Genomic DNA, 19,629 nt, shown 5'->3' with positions numbered 1-19,629 from the left:
AGCCTGATTTACTTGAAGGAGCTCCAACCTTTGCATACCCGACCAACCCCCGTTCCCTGCCGAATCTTTTCAGAAACTCATTAGTCCGTCTATATTCGTCAAATGCCTATAAAACTTGTTCACTTTATCTATAGGTTGACGAAGTTTAGCAGTGGGCAATATACTCGTAAATGCGGTGTTAATTCCAAACGTTCTCCCTCCTTTCCGAGCATTGGTGGTTCAGTGGTAGAATTCTAGCAGTGGGCGATATGATCCACGTAAATGCGATGTTACTGCCACATGATTTCCCATCCTTTTTTTCATGTTCCCATTATGAAAAGTAAAAAAAATATAGTAATAATAGTAAAGTGGTCCAAATGAGGACCCCCTGTAATGTGTAGCATTCAAGATATTGGGAGACTCAATAAGATCAAGGTAGGTTGATTTGTTTTTTTCATGGAGTAGTGGCTCCTTATGCTGATGTCGGTGAAGTCAAGTCGGCTGGGGGCGAAGCACGGCGGGTACAGCTCCTCGTTAGTATAGTGGACAGTATCTCCGCCTGTCACGCGGAAGACCGGGGTTCGATTCCCCGACGGGGAGACCCAGCTCTTTGCTGCTGCTGAACGACTCATCCAAAAGATTTTGGTGCTGACAGAGGTCACAGAAGGAGTTCTGCTTCAACGTCAGCCAGAGCCAAAACAAATGCTTTGGCCGGGAATCGAACCCGGGTCAACTGCTTGGAAGGCAGCTATGCTCACCACTATACCACCAACGCAAGTTCCCGACTCCAGCTTTTAGCCATCTGAAAAGAATGCTTGAAATGCACAAGTCACTGATAGGGCAAAAGGAGCTGAAGCCATCTTTGTTTGTATCCCGTCATGTACGAGAGAGTGCTGTCTTTCCATGCGGGCTAAAGAAATCTGGAGCTGCGACGCAGAAAGCGCAAAGGCCGCAAGTACAGAACGTGGTGAGGCGCGCTTCGTTCCACCGCCCATTGGCTGGTGGCCAGTTTTACTCTTGACACTCCAATACAGCTCTGTTGTGAGCAGAAAAGAATGCTGGAAGTACATAAGTCACTGACAGGGCCAAAGTAGCTGAAGCCCAAGGTTTGGATCCCATCATGTCATGAGAGTGCTGTCTTTCCATGCTGGCTGAAAAAAAAAGTGAAGTTGCGACACAGGAAGCGCAAAGGCTGCAAACACGGTCCACGAGAAAGCACGCTTTGCTCCAATGCACATTGGTGTGTGGTCAGATTTAGTCTGCTATTGAAACTGCAGTGCAGCTCTGCTGTGAGCAGAGCACCCAAAAATACAGGTCACTCGGAAAGGTTCCCCTCCACGGAAATCTTTAGTAAAAGGCGAAAGATTTATGCGTCTTTGAAGAGAAACTCGAGTTGTGTGCCCATGCGCTTGAGCATGTGCGCTCCCTGTGGTAAACCACTATACTCACAAAGGGTAATCTAGGGTGCCGATAAGATTTTCATCTCCCCCTCACTCCAAATGGGAGGAGTAAAAGTTAAAAAGTCTCTTCCATCATCCATTCTCGCCTGCCACACAGGAGGCCTGGCTCTGATTCCCGGGCAAATGCAGGAACAGAGTTCTTTCAAGTAAGGGGTGTGTGTTTGCATGTGTGTGGGATTCTTTAAAATGAGCCTTGAAGGCCAAGCCTGATTTGCTAGAAGGAGCTCCAAACTTTGCATATTGACTCAACCCCCCTTTACCTGGATTTGACGTGTAACAGTTACGCACCATTACTAAATCCAGGGCAATGTGAAGGCCGAAAGTCTCCCAGCCGAGCATTGGTGGTTCAGTGGTAGAATTCTCGCCTGCCACGCGGGAGACCCGGCTCCGATTCCCGGCCAATGCAGGAACGGAGTGCTTTTAATTAAGTTGTGTTTGTGCTTGCATGTGTGTAAGGTTCTTTAAAATGAAGCCTGATTTACTTGAAGGAGCTCCAAGCTTTGCATACCGACCAACCCCCGTTCCCTGCCGAATCTTTTCAGAAACTCATTAGTCCGTCTATATTCGTCAAATGCCTATAAAACTTGTTCACTTTATCTATAGGTTGACGAAGTTTAGCAGTGGGCAATATACTCGTAAATGCGGTGTTAATTCCAAACGTTCTCCCTCCTTTCCGAGCATTGGTGGTTCAGTGGTAGAATTCTAGCAGTGGGCGATATGATCCACGTAAATGCGATGTTACTGCCACATGATTTCCCATCTTTTTTTTCATGTTCCCATTATGAAAAGTAAAAAAAAATAGTAATAATAGTAAAGTGGTCCAAATGAGGACCCCCTGTAATGTGTAGCATTCAAGATATTGGGAGACTCAATAAGATCAAGGCAGGTTGATTTGTTTTTTTCATGGAGCAGTGGCTCCTTATGCTGATGTCGGTGAAGTCAAGTCGGCTGGGGGCGAAGCACAGAGGGTACAGCTCCTCGTTAGTATAGTGGACAGTATCTCCGCCTGTCACACGGAAGACCGGGGTTCGATTCCCTGACGGGGAGACCCAGCTCTTTGCTGCTGCTGAACGACTCATCCAAAAGATTTTGGTGATGACAGAGGTCACAGAAGGAGTTCTGCTTCAACGTCAGCCAGAGCCAAAACAAATGCGTTGGCTGGGAATCGAACCCGGGTCAACTGCTTGGAAGGCAGCTATGCTCACCACTATACCACCAACGCAAGTTCCCGACTCCAGCTTTTAGCCATCTGAAAAGAATGCTTGAAATGCACAAGTCACTGATAGGGCAAAAGGAGCTGAAGCCATCTTTGTTTGTATCCCGTCATGTACGAGAGAGTGCTGTCTTTCCATGCAGGCTAAAGAAATCTGGAGCTGCGACGCAGAAAGCTCAAAGGCCGCAAGTACAGAACGTGGTGAGGCGCGCTTCGTTCCACCGCCCATTGGCTGGTGGCCAGTTTTACTCTTGACACTCCAATACAGCTCTGTTGTGAGCAGAAAAGAATGCTGGAAGTACATAAGTCACTGACAGGGCCAAAGTAGCTGAAGCCCAAGGTTTGGATCCCATCATGTCATGAGAGTGCTGTCTTTCCATGCTGGCTGAAAAAAAATGTGAAGTTGCGACACAGGAAGCGCAAAGGCTGCAAACACGGTCCACGAGAAAGCACGCTTTGCTCCAATGCACATTGGTGTGTGGTCAGATTTAGTCTGCTATTGAAACTGCAGTGCAGCTCTGCTGTGAGCAGAGCACCCAAAAATACAGGTCACTCGGAAAGGTTCCCCTCCACGGAAATCTTTAGTAAAAGGCGAAAGATTTATGCGTCTTTGAAGAGAAACTCGAGTTGTGTGCCCATGCTCTTGAGCATGTGCGCTCCGTGTGGTAAACCACTATACTCACAAAGGGTAATCTAGGGTGCCGATAAGATTTTCATCTCCCCCTCACTCCAAATGGGAGGAGTAAAAGTTAAAAAGTCTCTTCCATCATCCATTCTCGCCTGCCACACAGGAGGCCTGGCTCTGATTCCCGGGCAAATGCAGGAACAGAGTTCTTTCAAGTAAGGGGTGTGTGTTTGCATGTGTGTGGGATTCTTTAAAATGAGCCTTGAAGGCCAAGCCTGATTTGCTAGAAGGAGCTCCAAACTTTGCATATTGACCCAACCCCCCTTTACCTGGATTTGACGTGTAACAGTTACGCACCATTACTAAATCCAGGGCAATGTGAAGGCCGAAAGTCTCCCAGCCGAGCATTGGTGGTTCAGTGGTAGAATTATCGCCTGCCACGCGGGAGACCCGGGTCCGATTCCCGGCCAATGCAGGAACGGAGTGCTTTTAATTAAGTTGTGTGTGTGCTTGCATGTGTGTAAGGTTCTTTAAAATGAAGCCTGATTTACTTGAAGGAGCTCCAACCTTTGCATACCCGACCAACCCCCGTTCCCTGCCGAATCTTTTCAGAAACTCATTAGTCCGTCTATATTCGTCAAATGCCTATAAAACTTGTTCACTTTATCTATAGGTTGACGAAGTTTAGCAGTGGGCAATATACTCGTAAATGCGGTGTTAATTCCAAACGTTCTCCCTCCTTTCCGAGCATTGGTGGTTCAGTGGTAGAATTCTAGCAGTGGGCGATATGATCCACGTAAATGCGATGTTACTGCCACATGATTTCCCATCCTTTTTTTCATGTTCCCATTATGAAAAGTAAAAAAAATATAGTAATAATAGTAAAGTGGTCCAAATGAGGACCCCCTGTAATGTGTAGCATTCAAGATATTGGGAGACTCAATAAGATCAAGGTAGGTTGATTTGTTTTTTTCATGGAGTAGTGGCTCCTTATGCTGATGTCGGTGAAGTCAAGTCGGCTGGGGGCGAAGCACGGCGGGTACAGCTCCTCGTTAGTATAGTGGACAGTATCTCCGCCTGTCACGCGGAAGACCGGTGTTCGATTCCCCGACGGGGAGACCCAGCTCTTTGCTGCTGCTGAACGACTCATCCAAAAGATTTTGGTGCTGACAGAGGTCACAGAAGGAGTTCTGCTTCAACGTCAGCCAGAGCCAAAACAAATGCGTTGGCCGGGAATCGAACCCGGGTCAACTGCTTGGAAGGCAGCTATGCTCACCACTATACCACCAACGCAAGTTCCCGACTCCAGCTTTTAGCCATCTGAAAAGAATGCTTGAAATGCACAAGTCACTGATAGGGCAAAAGGAGCTGAAGCCATCTTTGTTTGTATCCCGTCATGTACGAGAGAGTGCTGTCTTTCCATGCGGGCTAAAGAAATCTGGAGCTGCGACGCAGAAAGCGCAAAGGCCGCAAGTACAGAACGTGGTGAGGCGCGCTTCGTTCCACCGCCCATTGGCTGGTGGCCAGTTTTACTCTTGACACTCCAATACAGCTCTGTTGTGAGCAGAAAAGAATGCTGGAAGTACATAAGTCACTGACAGGGCCAAAGTAGCTGAAGCCCAAGGTTTGGATCCCATCATGTCATGAGAGTGCTGTCTTTCCATGCTGGCTGAAAAAAAATGTGAAGTTGCGACACAGGAAGCGCAAAGGCTGCAAACACGGTCCACGAGAAAGCACGCTTTGCTCCAATGCACATTGGTGTGTGGTCAGATTTAGTCTGCTATTGAAACTGCAGTGCAGCTCTGCTGTGAGCAGAGCACCCAAAAATACAGGTCACTCGGAAAGGTTCCCCTCCACGGAAATCTTTAGTAAAAGGCGAAAGATTTATGCATCTATGAAGAGAAACTCGAGTTGTGTGCCCATGCGCTTGAGCATGTGCGCTCCCTGTGGTAAACCACTATACTCACAAAGGGTAATCTAGGGTGCCGATAAGATTTTCATCTCCCCCTCACTCCAAATGGGAGGAGTAAAAGTTAAAAAGTCTCTTCCATCATCCATTCTCGCCTGCCACACAGGAGGCCTGGCTCTGATTCCCGGGCAAATGCAGGAACAGAGTTCTTTCAAGTAATGGGTGTGTGTTTGCATGTGTGTGGGATTCTTTAAAATGAGCCTTGAAGGCCAAGCCTGATTTGCTAGAAGGAGCTCCAAACTTTGCATATTGACCCAACCCCCCTTTACCTGGATTTGACGTGTAACAGTTACGCACCATTACTAAATCCAGGGCAATGTGAAGGCCGAAATTCTCCCAGCCGAGCATTGGTGGTTCAGTGGTAGAATTCTCGCCTGCCACGCGGGAGACCCGGGTCCGATTCCCGGCCAATGCAGGAACGGAGTGCTTTTAATTAAGTTGTGTGTGTGCTTGCATGTGTGTAAGGTTCTTTAAAATGAAGCCTGATTTACTTGAAGGAGCTCCAACCTTTGCATACCGACCAACCCCCGTTCCCTGCCGAATCTTTTCAGAAACTCATTAGTCCGTCTATATTCGTCAAATGCCTATAAAACTTGTTCACTTTATCTATAGGTTGACGAAGTTTAGCAGTGGGCAATATACTCGTAAATGCGGTGTTAATTCCAAACGTTCTCCCTCCTTTCCGAGCATTGGTGGTTCAGTGGTAGAATTCTAGCAGTGGGCGATATGATCCACGTAAATGCGATGTTACTGCCACATGATTTCCCATCTTTTTTTTCATGTTCCCATTATGAAAAGTAAAAAAAAAATAGTAATAATAGTAAAGTGGTCCAAATGAGGACCCCCTGTAATGTGTAGCATTCAAGATATTGGGAGACTCAATAAGATCAAGGCAGGTTGATTTGTTTTTTTTCATGGAGTAGTGGCTCCTTATGCTGATGTCGGTGAAGTCAAGTCGACTGGGGGCGAAGCACAGCGGGTGCAGCTCCTCGTTAGTATAGTGGACAGTATCTCCGCCTGTCACGCGGAAGACCGGGGTTCGATTCCCCGACGGGGAGACCCAGCTCTTTGCTGCTGCTGAACGACTCATCCAAAAGATTTTGGTGCTGACAGAGGTCACAGAAGGAGTTCTGCTTCAACGTCAGCCAGAGCCAAAACAAATGCGTTGGCCGGGAATCGAACCCGGGTCAACTGCTTGGAAGGCAGCTATGCTCACCACTATACCACCAACGCAAGTTCCCGACTCCAGCTTTTAGCCATCTGAAAAGAATGCTTGAAATGCACAAGTCACTGATAGGGCAAAAGGAGCTGAAGCCATCTTTGTTTGTATCCCGTCATGTACGAGAGAGTGCTGTCTTTCCATGCGGGCTAAAGAAATCTGGAGCTGTGACGCAGAAAGCACAAAGGCCGCAAGTACAGAACGTGGTGAGGCGCGCTTCGTTCCACCGCCCATTGGCTGGTGGCCAGTTTTACTCTTGACACTCCAATACAGCTCTGTTGTGAGCAGAAAAGAATGCTGGAAGTACATAAGTCACTGACAGGGCCAAAGTAGCTGAAGCCCAAGGTTTGGATCCCATCATGTCATGAGAGTGCTGTCTTTCCATGCTGGCTGAAAAAAAAAGTGAAGTTGCGACACAGGAAGCGCAAAGGCTGCAAACACGGTCCACGAGAAAGCACGCTTTGCTCCAATGCACATTGGTGTGTGGTCAGATTTAGTCTGCTATTGAAACTGCAGTGCAGCTCTGCTGTGAGCAGAGCACCCAAAAATACAGGTCACTCGGAAAGGTTCCCCTCCACGGAAATCTTTAGTAAAAGGCGAAAGATTTATGCGTCTATGAAGAGAAACTCGAGTTGTGTGCCCATGCGCTTGAGCATGTGCGCTCCCTGTGGTAAACCACTATACTCACAAAGGGTAATCTAGGGTGCCGATAAGATTTTCATCTCCCCCTCACTCCAAATGGGAGGAGTAAAAGTTAAAAAGTCTCTTCCATCATCCATTCTCGCCTGCCACACAGGAGGCCTGGCTCTGATTCCCGGGCAAATGCAGGAACAGAGTTCTTTCAAGTAATGGGTGTGTGTTTGCATGTGTGTGGGATTCTTTAAAATGAGCCTTGAAGGCCAAGCCTGATTTGCTAGAAGGAGCTCCAAACTTTGCATATTGACCCAACCCCCCTTTACCTGGATTTGACGTGTAACAGTTACGCACCATTACTAAATCCAGGGCAATGTGAAGGCCGAAAGTCTCCCAGCCGAGCATTGGTGGTTCAGTGGTAGAATTCTCGCCTGCCACGCGGGAGACCCGGGTCCGATTCCCGGCCAATGCAGGAACGGAGTGCTTTTAATTAAGTTGTGTGTGTGCTTGCATGTGTGTAAGGTTCTTTAAAATGAAGCCTGATTTACTTGAAGGAGCTCCAACCTTTGCATACCGACCAACCCCCGTTCCCTGCCGAATCTTTTCAGAAACTCATTAGTCCGTCTATATTCGTCAAATGCCTATAAAACTTGTTCACTTTATCTATAGGTTGACGAAGTTTAGCAGTGGGCAATATACTCGTAAATGCGGTGTTAATTCCAAACGTTCTCCCTCCTTTCTGAGCATTGGTGGTTCAGTGGTAGAATTCTAGCAGTGGGCGATATGATCCACGTAAATGCGATGTTACTGCCACATGATTTCCCATCTTTTTTTTCATGTTCCCATTATGAAAAGTAAAAAAAAATAGTAATAATAGTAAAGTGGTCCAAATGAGGACCCCCTGTAATGTGTAGCATTCAAGATATTGGGAGACTCAATAAGATCAAGGCAGGTTGATTTGTTTTTTTCATGGAGTAGTGGCTCCTTATGCTGATGTCGGTGAAGTCAAGTCGGCTGGGGGCGAAGCACAGCGGGTACAGCTCCTCGTTAGTATAGTGGACAGTATCTCCGCCTGTCACGCGGAAGACCGGGGTTCGATTCCCCGACGGGGAGACCCAGCTCTTTGCTGCTGCTGAACGACTCATCCAAAAGATTTTGGTGCTGACAGAGGTCACAGAAGGAGTTCTGCTTCAACGTCAGCCAGAGCCAAAACAAATGCGTTGGCCGGGAATCGAACCCGGGTCAACTGCTTGGAAGGCAGCTATGCTCACCACTATACCACCAACGCAAGTTCCCGACTCCAGCTTTTAGCCATCTGAAAAGAATGCTTGAAATGCACAAGTCACTGATAGGGCAAAAGGAGCTGAAGCCATCTTTGTTTGTATCCCGTCATGTACGAGAGAGTGCTGTCTTTCCATGCGGGCTAAAGAAATCTGGAGCTGCGACGCAGAAAGCGCAAAGGCCGCAAGTACAGAACGTGGTGAGGCGCGCTTCGTTCCACCGCCCATTGGCTGGTGGCCAGTTTTACTCTTGACACTCCAATACAGCTCTGTTGTGAGCAGAAAAGAATGCTGGAAGTACATAAGTCACTGACAGGGCCAAAGTAGCTGAAGCCCAAGGTTTGGATCCCATCATGTCATGAGAGTGCTGTCTTTCCATGCTGGCTGAAAAAAAATGTGAAGTTGCGACACAGGAAGCGCAAAGGCTGCAAACACGGTCCACGAGAAAGCACGCTTTGCTCCAATGCACATTGGTGTGTGGTCAGATTTAGTCTGCTATTGAAACTGCAGTGCAGCTCTGCTGTGAGCAGAGCACCCAAAAATACAGGTCACTCGGAAAGGTTCCCCTCCACGGAAATCTTTAGTAAAAGGCGAAAGATTTATGCGTCTATGAAGAGAAACTCGAGTTGTGTGCCCATGCGCTTGAGCATGTGCGCTCCCTGTGGTAAACCACTATACTCACAAAGGGTAATCTAGGGTGCCGATAAGATTTTCATCTCCCCCTCACTCCAAATGGGAGGAGTAAAAGTTAAAAAGTCTCTTCCATCATCCATTCTCGCCTGCCACACAGGAGGCCTGGCTCTGATTCCCGGGCAAATGCAGGAACAGAGTTCTTTCAAGTAATGGGTGTGTGTTTGCATGTGTGTGGGATTCTTTAAAATGAGCCTTGAAGGCCAAGCCTGATTTGCTAGAAGGAGCTCCAAACTTTGCATATTGACCCAACCCCCCTTTACCTGGATTTGACGTGTAACAGTTACGCACCATTACTAAATCCAGGGCAATGTGAAGGCCGAAAGTCTCCCAGCCGAGCATTGGTGGTTCAGTGGTAGAATTCTCGCCTGCCACGCGGGAGACCCGGGTCCGATTCCCGGCCAATGCAGGAACGGAGTGCTTTTAATTAAGTTGTGTGTGTGCTTGCATGTGTGTAAGGTTCTTTAAAATTAAGCCTGATTTACTTGAAGGAGCTCCAACCTTTGCATACCGACCAACCCCCGTTCCCTGCCGAATCTTTTCAGAAACTCATTAGTCCGTCTATATTCGTCAAATGCCTATAAAACTTGTTCACTTTATCTATAGGTTGACGAAGTTTAGCAGTGGGCAATATACTCGTAAATGCGGTGTTAATTCCAAACGTTCTCCCTCCTTTCCGAGCATTGGTGGTTCAGTGGTAGAATTCTAGCAGTGGGCGATATGATCCACGTAAATGCGATGTTACTGCCACATGATTTCCCATCTTTTTTTTCATGTTCCCATTATGAAAAGTAAAAAAAAATAGTAATAATAGTAAAGTGGTCCAAATGAGGACCCCCTGTAATGTGTAGCATTCAAGATATTGGGAGACTCAATAAGATCAAGGCAGGTTGATTTGTTTTTTTTCATGGAGTAGTGGCTCCTTATGCTGATGTCGGTGAAGTCAAGTCGACTGGGGGCGAAGCACAGCGGGTGCAGCTCCTCGTTAGTATAGTGGACAGTATCTCCGCCTGTCACGCGGAAGACCGGGGTTCGATTCCCCGACGGGGAGACCCAGCTCTTTGCTGCTGCTGAACGACTCATCCAAAAGATTTTGGTGCTGACAGAGGTCACAGAAGGAGTTCTGCTTCAACGTCAGCCAGAGCCAAAACAAATGCGTTGGCCGGGAATCGAACCCGGGTCAACTGCTTGGAAGGCAGCTATGCTCACCACTATACCACCAGCGCAAGTTCCCGACTCCAGCTTTTAGCCATCTGAAAAGAATGCTTGAAATGCACAAGTCACTGATAGGGCAAAAGGAGCTGAAGCCATCTTTGTTTGTATCCCGTCATGTACGAGAGAGTGCTGTCTTTCCATGCGGGCTAAAGAAATCTGGAGCTGCGACGCAGAAAGCGCAAAGGCCGCAAGTACAGAACGTGGTGAGGCGCGCTTCGTTCCACCGCCCATTGGCTGGTGGCCAGTTTTACTCTTGACACTCCAATACAGCTCTGTTGTGAGCAGAAAAGAATGCTGGAAGTACATAAGTCACTGACAGGGCCAAAGTAGCTGAAGCCCAAGGTTTGGATGCCATCATGTCATGAGAGTGCTGTCTTTCCATGCTGGCTGAAAAAAAATGTGAAGTTGCGACACAGGAAGCGCAAAGGCTGCAAACACGGTCCACGAGAAAGCACGCTTTGCTCCAATGCACATTGGTGTGTGGTCAGATTTAGTCTGCTATTGAAACTGCAGTGCAGCTCTGCTGTGAGCAGAGCACCCAAAAATACAGGTCACTCGGAAAGGTTCCCCTCCACGGAAATCTTTAGTAAAAGGCGAAAGATTTCTGCGTCTTTGAAGAGAAACTCGAGTTGTGTGCCCATGCTCTTGAGCATGTGCGCTCCATGTGGTAAACCACTATACTCACAAAGGGTAATCTAGGGTGCCGATAAGATTTTCATCTCCCCCTCACTCCAAATGGGAGGAGTAAAAGTTAAAAAGTCTCTTCCATCATCCATTCTCGCCTGCCACACAGGAGGCCTGGCTCTGATTCCCGGGCAAATGCAGGAACAGAGTTCTTTCAAGTAAGGGGTGTGTGTTTGCATGTGTGTGGGATTCTTTAAAATGAGCCTTGAAGGCCAAGCCTGATTTGCTAGAAGGAGCTCCAAACTTTGCATATTGACCCAACCCCCCTTTACCTGGATTTGACGTGTAACAGTTACGCACCATTACTAAATCCAGGGCAATGTGAAGGCCAAAAGTCTCCCAGCCGAGCATTGGTGGTTCAGTGGTAGAATTCTCGCCTGCCACGCGGGAGACCCGGGTCCGATTCCCGGCCAATGCAGGAACGGAGTGCTTTTAATTAAGTTGTGTGTGTGCTTGCATGTGTGTAAGGTTCTTTAAAATGAAGCCTGATTTACTTGAAGTAGCTCCAACCTTTGCATACCCGACCAACCCCCGTTCCCTGCCGAATCTTTTCAGAAACTCATTAGTCCGTCTATATTCGTCAAATGCCTATAAAACTTGTTCACTTTATCTATAGGTTGACGAAGTTTAGCAGTGGGCAATATACTCGTAAATGCGGTGTTAATTCCAAACGTTCTCCCTCCTTTCCGAGCATTGGTGGTTCAGTGGTAGAATTCTAGCAGTGGGCGATATGATCCACGTAAATGCGATGTTACTGCCACATGATTTCCCATCCTTTTTTTCATGTTCCCATTATGAAAAGTAAAAAAAATATAGTAATAATAGTAAAGTGGTCCAAATGAGGACCCCCTGTAATGTGTAGCATTCAAGATATTGGGAGACTCAATAAGATCAAGGCAGGTTGATTTGTTTTTTTCATGGAGTAGTGGCTCCTTATGCTGATGTCGGTGAAGTCAAGTCGGCTGGGGGCGAAGCACAGCAGGTACAGCTCCTCGTTAGTATAGTGGACAGTAACTCCGCCTGTCACGCGGAAGACCGGGGTTCGATTCCCCGACGGGGAGACCCAGCTCTTTGCTGCTGCTGAACGACTCATCCAAAAGATTTTGGTGCTGACAGAGGTCACAGAAGGAGTTCTGCTTCAACGTCAGCCAGAGCCAAAACAAATGCGTTGGCCGGGAATCGAACCCGGGTCAACTGATTGGAAGGCAGCTATGCTCACCACTATACCACCAACGCAAGTTCCCGACTCCAGCTTTTAGCCATCTGAAAAGAATGCTTGAAATGCACAAGTCACTGATAGGGCAAAAGGAGCTGAAGCCATCTTTGTTTGTATCCCGTCATGTACGAGAGAGTGCTGTCTTTCCATGCGGGCTAAAGAAATCTGGAGCTGCGACGCAGAAAGCGCAAAGGCCGCAAGTACAGAACGTGGTGAGGCGCGCTTCGTTCCACCGCCCATTGGCTGGTGGCCAGTTTTACTCTTGACACTCCAATACAGCTCTGTTGTGAGCAGAAAAGAATGCTGGAAGTACATAAGTCACTGACAGGGCCAAAGTAGCTGAAGCCCAAGGTTTGGATCCCATCATGTCATGAGAGTGCTGTCTTTCCATGCTGGCTGAAAAAAAATGTGAAGTTGCGACACAGGAAGCGCAAAGGCTGCAAACACGGTCCACGAGAAAGCACGCTTTGCTCCAATGCACATTGGTGTGTGGTCAGATTTAGTCTGCTATTGAAACTGCAGTGCAGCTCTGCTGTGAGCAGAGTACCCAAAAATACAGGTCACTCGGAAAGGTTCCCCTCCACGGAAATCTTTAGTAAAAGGCGAAAGATTTATGCGTCTATGAAGAGAAACTCGAGTTGTGTGCCCATGCGCTTGAGCATGTGCGCTCCCTGTGGTAAACCACTATACTCACAAAGGGTAATCTAGGGTGCCGATAAGATTTTCATCTCCCCCTCACTCCAAATGGGAGGAGTAAAAGTTAAAAAGTCTCTTCCATCATCCATTCTCGCCTGCCACACAGGAGGCCTGGCTCTGATTCCCGGGCAAATGCAGGAACAGAGTTCTTTCAAGTAATGGGTGTGTGTTTGCATGTGTGTGGGATTCTTTAAAATGAGCCTTGAAGGCCAAGCCTGATTTGCTAGAAGGAGCTCCAAACTTTGCATATTGACCCAACCCCCCTTTACCTGGATTTGACGTGTAACAGTTACGCACCATTACTAAATCCAGGGCAATGTGAAGGCCGAAAGTCTCCCAGCCGAGCATTGGTGGTTCAGTGGTAGAATTCTCGCCTGCCACGCGGGAGACCCGGGTCCGATTCCCGGCCAATGCAGGAACGGAGTGCTTTTAATTAAGTTGTGTGTGTGCTTGCATGTGTGTAAGGTTCTTTAAAATTAAGCCTGATTTACTTGAAGGAGCTCCAACCTTTGCATACCGACCAACCCCCGTTCCCTGCCGAATCTTTTCAGAAACTCATTAGTCCGTCTATATTCGTCAAATGCCTATAAAACTTGTTCACTTTATCTATAGGTTGACGAAGTTTAGCAGTGGGCAATATACTCGTAAATGCGGTGTTAATTCCAAACGTTCTCCCTCCTTTCCGAGCATTGGTGGTTCAGTGGTAGAATTCTAGCAGTGGGCGATATGATCCACGTAAATGCGATGTTACTGCCACATGATTTCCCATCTTTTTTTTCATGTTCCCATTATGAAAAGTAAAAAAAAATAGTAATAATAGTAAAGTGGTCCAAATGAGGACCCCCTGTAATGTGTAGCATTCAAGATATTGGGAGACTCAATAAGATCAAGGCAGGTTGATTTGTTTTTTTCATGGAGTAGTGGCTCCTTATGCTGATGTCGGTGAAGTCAAGTCGGCTGGGGGCGAAGCACAGCGGGTACAGCTCCTCGTTAGTATAGTGGACAGTATCTCCGCCTGTCACGCGGAAGACCGGGGTTCGATTCCCCGACGGGGAGACCCAGCTCTTTGCTGCTGCTGAACGACTCATCCAAAAGATTTTGGTGCTGACAGAGGTCACAGAAGGAGTTCTGCTTCAACGTCAGCCAGAGCCAAAACAAATGCGTTGGCCGGGAATCGAACCCGGGTCAACTGCTTGGAAGGCAGCTATGCTCACCACTATACCACCAACGCAAGTTCCCGACTCCAGCTTTTAGCCATCTGAAAAGAATGCTTGAAATGCACAAGTCACTGATAGGGCAAAAGGAGCTGAAGCCATCTTTGTTTGTATCCCGTCATGTACGAGAGAGTGCTGTCTTTCCATGCGGGCTAAAGAAATCTGGAGCTGCGACGCAGAAAGCGCAAAGGCCGCAAGTACAGAACGTGGTGAGGCGCGCTTCGTTCCACCGCCCATTGGCTGGTGGCCAGTTTTACTCTTGACACTCCAATACAGCTCTGTTGTGAGCAGAAAAGAATGCTGGAAGTACATAAGTCACTGACAGGGCCAAAGTAGCTGAAGCCCAAGGTTTGGATCCCATCATGTCATGAGAGTGCTGTCTTTCCATGCTGGCTGAAAAAAAATGTGAAGTTGCGACACAGGAAGCGCAAAGGCTGCAAACACGGTCCACGAGAAAGCACGCTTTGCTCCAATGCACATTGGTGTGTGGTCAGATTTAGTCTGCTATTGAAACTGCAGTGCAGCTCTGCTGTGAGCAGAGCACCCAAAAATATAGGTCACTCGGAAAGGTTCCCCTCCACGGAAATCTTTAGTAAAAGGCGAAAGATTTATGCGTCTATGAAGAGAAACTCGAGTTGTGTGCCCATGCGCTTGAGCATGTGCGCTCCCTGTGGTAAACCACTATACTCACAAAGGGTAATCTAGGGTGCCGATAAGATTTTCATCTCCCCCTCACTCCAAATGGGAGGAGTAAAAGTTAAAAAGTCTCTTCCATCATCCATTCTCGCCTGCCACACAGGAGGCCTGGCTCTGATTCCCGGGCAAATGCAGGAACAGAGTTCTTTCAAGTAATGGGTGTGTGTTTGCATGTGTGTGGGATTCTTTAAAATGAGCCTTGAAGGCCAAGCCTGATTTGCTAGAAGGAGCTCCAAACTTTGCATATTGACCCAACCCCCCTTTACCTGGATTTGACGTGTAACAGTTACGCACCATTACTAAATCCAGGGCAATGTGAAGGCCGAAAGTCTCCCAGCCGAGCATTGGTGGTTCAGTGGTAGAATTCTCGCCTGCCACACAGGAGGCCTGGCTCTGATTCCCGGGCAAATGCAGGAACAGAGTTCTTTCAAGTAATGGGTGTGTGTTTGCATGTGTGTGGGATTCTTTAAAATGAGCCTTGAAGGCCAAGCCTGATTTGCTAGAAGGAGCTCCAAACTTTGCATATTGACCCAACCCCCCTTTACCTGGATTTGACGTGTAACAGTTACGCACCATTACTAAATCCAGGGCAATGTGAAGGCCGAAAGTCTCCCAGCCGAGCATTGGTGGTTCAGTGGTAGAATTCTCGCCTGCCACGCGGGAGACCCGGGTCCGATTCCCGGCCAATGCAGGAACGGAGTGCTTTTAATTAAGTTGTGTGTGTGCTTGCATGTGTGTAAGGTTCTTTAAAATTAAGCCTGATTTACTTGAAGGAGCTCCAACCTTTGCATACCGACCAACCCCCGTTCCCTGCCGAATCTTTTCAGAAACTCATTAGTCCGTCTATATTCGTCAAATGCCTATAAAACTTGTTCACTTTATCTATAGGTTGACGAAGTTTAGCAGTGGGCAATATACTCGTAAATGCGGTGTTAATTCCAAACGTTCTCCCTCCTTTCCGAGCATTGGTGGTTCAGTGGTAGAATTCTAGCAGTGGGCGATATGATCCACGTAAATGCGATGTTACTGCCACATGATTTCCCATCTTTTTTTTCATGTTCCCATTATGAAAAGTAAAAAAAAATAGTAATAATAGTAAAGTGGTCCAAATGAGGACCCCCTGTAATGTGTAGCATTCAAGATATTGGGAGACTCAATAAGATCAAGGCAGGTTGATTTGTTTTTTTTCATGGAGTAGTGGCTCCTTATGCTGATGTCGGTGAAGTCAAGTCGACTGGGGGCGAAGCACAGCGGGTGCAGCTCCTCGTTAGTATAGTGGACAGTATCTCCGCCTGTCACGCGGAAGACCGGGGTTCGATTCCCCGACGGGGAGACCCAGCTCTTTGCTGCTGCTGAACGACTCATCCAAAAGATTTTGGTGCTGACAGAGGTCACAGAAGGAGTTCTGCTTCAACGTCAGCCAGAGCCAAAACAAATGCGTTGGCCGGGAATCGAACCCGGGTCAACTGCTTGGAAGGCAGCTATGCTCACCACTATACCACCAACGCAAGTTCCCGACTCCAGCTTTTAGCCATCTGAAAAGAATGCTTGAAATGCACAAGTCACTGATAGGGCAAAAGGAGCTGAAGCCATCTTTGTTTGTATCCCGTCATGTACGAGAGAGTGCTGTCTTTCCATGCGGGCTAAAGAAATCTGGAGCTGCGACGCAGAAAGCGCAAAGGCCGCAAGTACAGAACGTGGTGAGGCGCGCTTCGTTCCACCGCCCATTGGCTGGTGGCCAGTTTTACTCTTGACACTCCAATACAGCTCTGTTGTGAGCAGAAAAGAATGCTGGAAGTACATAAGTCACTGACAGGGCCAAAGTAGCTGAAGCCCAAGGTTTGGATGCCATCATGTCATGAGAGTGCTGTCTTTCCATGCTGGCTGAAAAAAAATGTGAAGTTGCGACACAGGAAGCGCAAAGGCTGCAAACACGGTCCACGAGAAAGCACGCTTTGCTCCAATGCACATTGGTGTGTGGTCAGATTTAGTCTGCTATTGAAACTGCAGTGCAGCTCTGCTGTGAGCAGAGCACCCAAAAATACAGGTCACTCGGAAAGGTTCCCCTCCACGGAAATCTTTAGTAAAAGGCGAAAGATTTCTGCGTCTTTGAAGAGAAACTCGAGTTGTGTGCCCATGCTCTTGAGCATGTGCGCTCCATGTGGTAAACCACTATACTCACAAAGGGTAATCTAGGGTGCCGATAAGATTTTCATCTCCCCCTCACTCCAAATGGGAGGAGTAAAAGTTAAAAAGTCTCTTCCATCATCCATTCTCGCCTGCCACACAGGAGGCCTGGCTCTGATTCCCGGGCAAATGCAGGAACAGAGTTCTTTCAAGTAAGGGGTGTGTGTTTGCATGTGTGTGGGATTCTTTAAAATGAGCCTTGAAGGCCAAGCCTGATTTGCTAGAAGGAGCTCCAAACTTTGCATATTGACCCAACCCCCCTTTACCTGGATTTGACGTGTAACAGTTACGCACCATTACTAAATCCAGGGCAATGTGAAGGCCGAAAGTCTCCCAGCCGAGCATTGGTGGTTCAGTGGTAGAATTCTCGCCTGCCACGCGGGAGACCCGGGTCCGATTCCCGGCCAATGCAGGAACGGAGTGCTTTTAATTAAGTTGTGTGTGTGCTTGCATGTGTGTAAGGTTCTTTAAAATGAAGCCTGATTTACTTGAAGTAGCTCCAACCTTTGCATACCCGACCAACCCCCGTTCCCTGCCGAATCTTTTCAGAAACTCATTAGTCCGTCTATATTCGTCAAATGCCTATAAAACTTGTTCACTTTATCTATAGGTTGACGAAGTTTAGCAGTGGGCAATATACTCGTAAATGCGGTGTTAATTCCAAACGTTCTCCCTCCTTTCCGAGCATTGGTGGTTCAGTGGTAGAATTCTAGCAGTGGGCGATATGATCCACGTAAATGCGATGTTACTGCCACATGATTTCCCATCCTTTTTTTCATGTTCCCATTATGAAAAGTAAAAAAAATATAGTAATAATAGTAAAGTGGTCCAAATGAGGACCCCCTGTAATGTGTAGCATTCAAGATATTGGGAGACTCAATAAGATCAAGGCAGGTTGATTTGTTTTTTTCATGGAGTAGTGGCTCCTTATGCTGATGTCGGTGAAGTCAAGTCGGCTGGGGGCGAAGCACAGCAGGTACAGCTCCTCGTTAGTATAGTGGACAGTAACTCCGCCTGTCACGCGGAAGACCGGGGTTCGATTCCCCGACGGGGAGACTCAGCTCTTTGCTGCTGCTGAACGACTCATCCAAAAGATTTTGGTGCTGACAGAGGTCACAGAAGGAGTTCTGCTTCAACGTCAGCCAGAGCCAAAACAAATGCGTTGGCCGGGAATCGAACCCGGGTCAACTGATTGGAAGGCAGCTATGCTCACCACTATACCACCAACGCAAGTTCCCGACTCCAGCTTTTAGCCATCTGAAAAGAATGCTTGAAATGCACAAGTCACTGATAGGGCAAAAGGAGCTGAAGCCATCTTTGTTTGTATCCCGTCATGTACGAGAGAGTGCTGTCTTTCCATGCGGGCTAAAGAAATCTGGAGCTGCGACGCAGAAAGCGCAAAGGCCGCAAGTACAGAACGTGGTGAGGCGCGCTTCGTTCCACCGCCCATTGGCTGGTGGCCAGTTTTACTCTTGACACTCCAATACAGCTCTGTTGTGAGCAGAAAAGAATGCTGGAAGTACATAAGTCACTGACAGGGCCAAAGTAGCTGAAGCCCAAGGTTTGGATCCCATCATGTCATGAGAGTGCTGTCTTTCCATGCTGGCTGAAAAAAAATGTGAAGTTGCGACACAGGAAGCGCAAAGGCTGCAAACACGGTCCACGAGAAAGCACGCTTTGCTCCAATGCACATTGGTGTGTGGTCAGATTTAGTCTGCTATTGAAACTGCAGTGCAGCTCTGCTGTGAGCAGAGCACCCAAAAATACAGGTCACTCGGAAAGGTTCCCCTCCACGGAAATCTTTAGTAAAAGGCGAAAGATTTATGCGTCTATGAAGAGAAACTCGAGTTGTGTGCCCATGCGCTTGAGCATGTGCGCTCCCTGTGGTAAACCACTATACTCACAAAGGGTAATCTAGGGTGCCGATAAGATTTTCATCTCCCCCTCACTCCAAATGGGAGGAGTAAAAGTTAAAAAGTCTCTTCCATCATCCATTCTCGCCTGCCACACAGGAGGCCTGGCTCTGATTCCCGGGCAAATGCAGGAACAGAGTTCTTTCAAGTAATGGGTGTGTGTTTGCATGTGTGTGGGATTCTTTAAAATGAGCCTTGAAGGCCAAGCCTGATTTGCTAGAAGGAGCTCCAAACTTTGCATATTGACCCAACCCCCCTTTACCTGGATTTGACGTGTAACAGTTACGCACCATTACTAAATCCAGGGCAATGTGAAGGCCGAAAGTCTCCCAGCCGAGCATTGGTGGTTCAGTGGTAGAATTCTCGCCTGCCACGCGGGAGACCCGGGTCCGATTCCCGGCCAATGCAGGAACGGAGTGCTTTTAATTAAGTTGTGTGTGTGCTTGCATGTGTGTAAGGTTCTTTAAAATGAAGCCTGATTTACTTGAAGGAGCTCCAACCTTTGCATACCGACCAACCCCCGTTCCCTGCCGAATCTTTTCAGAAACTCATTAGTCCGTCTATATTCGTCAAATGCCTATAAAACTTGTTCACTTTATCTATAGGTTGACGAAGTTTAGCAGTGGGCAATATACTCGTAAATGCGGTGTTAATTCCAAACGTTCTCCCTCCTTTCCGAGCATTGGTGGTTCAGTGGTAGAATTCTAGCAGTGGGCGATATGATCCACGTAAATGCGATG

The 19,629-nt window shown here is 47.7% G+C and overlaps 24 non-coding genes across 24 annotated transcripts; 14 read left to right on the top strand and 10 right to left on the bottom strand.

Annotated features, from left to right (window-relative positions):
• Positions 1–507: 507 nt before the first annotated feature.
• On the top strand, positions 508–579 carry trnad-guc (transfer RNA aspartic acid (anticodon GUC)). The gene has a single exon. It is a non-coding gene; the product is annotated as a tRNA-Asp (tRNA).
• A 680-nt stretch (positions 580–1,259) lies between these two features.
• Positions 1,260–1,375, bottom strand: LOC141303860 (U5 spliceosomal RNA). Its single transcript, XR_012343827.1, has one exon. It is a non-coding gene; the product is annotated as a U5 spliceosomal RNA (small nuclear RNA).
• Positions 1,376–3,166: 1,791 nt separating this feature from the next.
• Positions 3,167–3,282, bottom strand: LOC141303859 (U5 spliceosomal RNA). The gene has a single exon (XR_012343826.1). It is a non-coding gene; the product is annotated as a U5 spliceosomal RNA (small nuclear RNA).
• Positions 3,283–5,075: 1,793 nt separating this feature from the next.
• LOC141303871 (U5 spliceosomal RNA) lies at positions 5,076–5,191 on the bottom strand. The gene has a single exon (XR_012343838.1). It is a non-coding gene; the product is annotated as a U5 spliceosomal RNA (small nuclear RNA).
• A 399-nt stretch (positions 5,192–5,590) lies between these two features.
• Positions 5,591–5,661, top strand: trnag-gcc (transfer RNA glycine (anticodon GCC)). Its single transcript has one exon. It is a non-coding gene; the product is annotated as a tRNA-Gly (tRNA).
• A 571-nt stretch (positions 5,662–6,232) lies between these two features.
• On the top strand, positions 6,233–6,304 carry trnad-guc (transfer RNA aspartic acid (anticodon GUC)). The gene has a single exon. It is a non-coding gene; the product is annotated as a tRNA-Asp (tRNA).
• Positions 6,305–6,984: 680 nt separating this feature from the next.
• Positions 6,985–7,100, bottom strand: LOC141303836 (U5 spliceosomal RNA). The gene has a single exon (XR_012343803.1). It is a non-coding gene; the product is annotated as a U5 spliceosomal RNA (small nuclear RNA).
• A 399-nt stretch (positions 7,101–7,499) lies between these two features.
• On the top strand, positions 7,500–7,570 carry trnag-gcc (transfer RNA glycine (anticodon GCC)). The gene has a single exon. It is a non-coding gene; the product is annotated as a tRNA-Gly (tRNA).
• A 569-nt stretch (positions 7,571–8,139) lies between these two features.
• Positions 8,140–8,211, top strand: trnad-guc (transfer RNA aspartic acid (anticodon GUC)). Its single transcript has one exon. It is a non-coding gene; the product is annotated as a tRNA-Asp (tRNA).
• A 680-nt stretch (positions 8,212–8,891) lies between these two features.
• Positions 8,892–9,007, bottom strand: LOC141303835 (U5 spliceosomal RNA). The gene has a single exon (XR_012343802.1). It is a non-coding gene; the product is annotated as a U5 spliceosomal RNA (small nuclear RNA).
• Positions 9,008–9,406: 399 nt separating this feature from the next.
• Positions 9,407–9,477, top strand: trnag-gcc (transfer RNA glycine (anticodon GCC)). The gene has a single exon. It is a non-coding gene; the product is annotated as a tRNA-Gly (tRNA).
• Positions 9,478–10,047: 570 nt separating this feature from the next.
• On the top strand, positions 10,048–10,119 carry trnad-guc (transfer RNA aspartic acid (anticodon GUC)). Its single transcript has one exon. It is a non-coding gene; the product is annotated as a tRNA-Asp (tRNA).
• A 680-nt stretch (positions 10,120–10,799) lies between these two features.
• Positions 10,800–10,915, bottom strand: LOC141303900 (U5 spliceosomal RNA). The gene has a single exon (XR_012343867.1). It is a non-coding gene; the product is annotated as a U5 spliceosomal RNA (small nuclear RNA).
• Positions 10,916–11,314: 399 nt separating this feature from the next.
• On the top strand, positions 11,315–11,385 carry trnag-gcc (transfer RNA glycine (anticodon GCC)). The gene has a single exon. It is a non-coding gene; the product is annotated as a tRNA-Gly (tRNA).
• A 1,323-nt stretch (positions 11,386–12,708) lies between these two features.
• On the bottom strand, positions 12,709–12,824 carry LOC141303915 (U5 spliceosomal RNA). The gene has a single exon (XR_012343881.1). It is a non-coding gene; the product is annotated as a U5 spliceosomal RNA (small nuclear RNA).
• A 399-nt stretch (positions 12,825–13,223) lies between these two features.
• Positions 13,224–13,294, top strand: trnag-gcc (transfer RNA glycine (anticodon GCC)). The gene has a single exon. It is a non-coding gene; the product is annotated as a tRNA-Gly (tRNA).
• Positions 13,295–13,863: 569 nt separating this feature from the next.
• trnad-guc (transfer RNA aspartic acid (anticodon GUC)) lies at positions 13,864–13,935 on the top strand. The gene has a single exon. It is a non-coding gene; the product is annotated as a tRNA-Asp (tRNA).
• Positions 13,936–14,615: 680 nt separating this feature from the next.
• Positions 14,616–14,731, bottom strand: LOC141303791 (U5 spliceosomal RNA). Its single transcript, XR_012343758.1, has one exon. It is a non-coding gene; the product is annotated as a U5 spliceosomal RNA (small nuclear RNA).
• Positions 14,732–15,409: 678 nt separating this feature from the next.
• On the top strand, positions 15,410–15,480 carry trnag-gcc (transfer RNA glycine (anticodon GCC)). The gene has a single exon. It is a non-coding gene; the product is annotated as a tRNA-Gly (tRNA).
• Positions 15,481–16,050: 570 nt separating this feature from the next.
• Positions 16,051–16,122, top strand: trnad-guc (transfer RNA aspartic acid (anticodon GUC)). Its single transcript has one exon. It is a non-coding gene; the product is annotated as a tRNA-Asp (tRNA).
• A 680-nt stretch (positions 16,123–16,802) lies between these two features.
• On the bottom strand, positions 16,803–16,918 carry LOC141303899 (U5 spliceosomal RNA). The gene has a single exon (XR_012343866.1). It is a non-coding gene; the product is annotated as a U5 spliceosomal RNA (small nuclear RNA).
• Positions 16,919–17,317: 399 nt separating this feature from the next.
• trnag-gcc (transfer RNA glycine (anticodon GCC)) lies at positions 17,318–17,388 on the top strand. Its single transcript has one exon. It is a non-coding gene; the product is annotated as a tRNA-Gly (tRNA).
• Positions 17,389–18,711: 1,323 nt separating this feature from the next.
• Positions 18,712–18,827, bottom strand: LOC141303833 (U5 spliceosomal RNA). Its single transcript, XR_012343801.1, has one exon. It is a non-coding gene; the product is annotated as a U5 spliceosomal RNA (small nuclear RNA).
• A 399-nt stretch (positions 18,828–19,226) lies between these two features.
• trnag-gcc (transfer RNA glycine (anticodon GCC)) lies at positions 19,227–19,297 on the top strand. Its single transcript has one exon. It is a non-coding gene; the product is annotated as a tRNA-Gly (tRNA).
• The last annotated feature ends 332 nt before the right edge of the window (positions 19,298–19,629 follow it).

This window comes from Garra rufa, unplaced genomic scaffold (genome assembly GCF_049309525.1).
Source record: "Garra rufa unplaced genomic scaffold, GarRuf1.0 hap1_unplaced_001, whole genome shotgun sequence".
Classification (NCBI taxonomy): Eukaryota; Metazoa; Chordata; class Actinopteri; order Cypriniformes; family Cyprinidae; genus Garra; species Garra rufa.
The sequence above is the reverse complement of the archived record's forward strand: the minus strand, read 5'-3'. Positions and strand labels throughout refer to the sequence as shown.